We start from the raw sequence: 690 nt of genomic DNA on the forward strand, positions 1-690 counted from the left end.
GTGGACCCATTTTAGGTTTCGAGTTCAGCTTCCGATTCTGATGAGTGCGAGTAAGAGAAATGATCATTTCTCTTACTCGCACTCATTATGCGCAGCACTACTAAATTCACGAGCGCTGCGAGTGTCGAGAATCGGAAACGGAACTCGAAACCTAAAATGGGTTCATGTCTTGTAGACTGGCGAGACCGAGTGGAGTCTCCTTATATCTTCCTTCATGGCAGGCTGCAAGGCACAAAATATCGCGGTCAAATATTTTGATTCCCTTAAATATTTTGATTCCCTTATATATTTTGTTTCCCTAAATTCTCCCCAAGACTATAAAATAACCCTAACCATTCTCCCTAAACAATATGTCTCCCTAAATTTCTCCCCAAGCCTAAAAAATAACCCTAAATCTAGGGAGGAAATCCACGATCTGGCAACACTGTTCCGCCGATTCCGTCGTTTTCGTTGCGCAAATTATTTCTTTTGCGGATTCCGTCGATGCTACGCGCGCGTTTAAATAGGTTCGCGAACAACATATTCTTTTAGCAAAAGAGGACCAACTAATTTTAATAATTCTTTATATAATGGAGGTGACAATCTAAAATAATCGATGTATTTTTCTTTATCTTCGACTTGCATTTCGTTTGCAAGATTTGCACTTGCTCCTTGCAATAATCTCCTTTCTGAAGTGAATATAGGTCGTAC

This window comes from Cyphomyrmex costatus, unplaced genomic scaffold (genome assembly GCF_001594065.2).
Source record: "Cyphomyrmex costatus isolate MS0001 unplaced genomic scaffold, Ccosl1.0 scaffold443, whole genome shotgun sequence".
Classification (NCBI taxonomy): domain Eukaryota; kingdom Metazoa; phylum Arthropoda; class Insecta; order Hymenoptera; family Formicidae; genus Cyphomyrmex; species Cyphomyrmex costatus.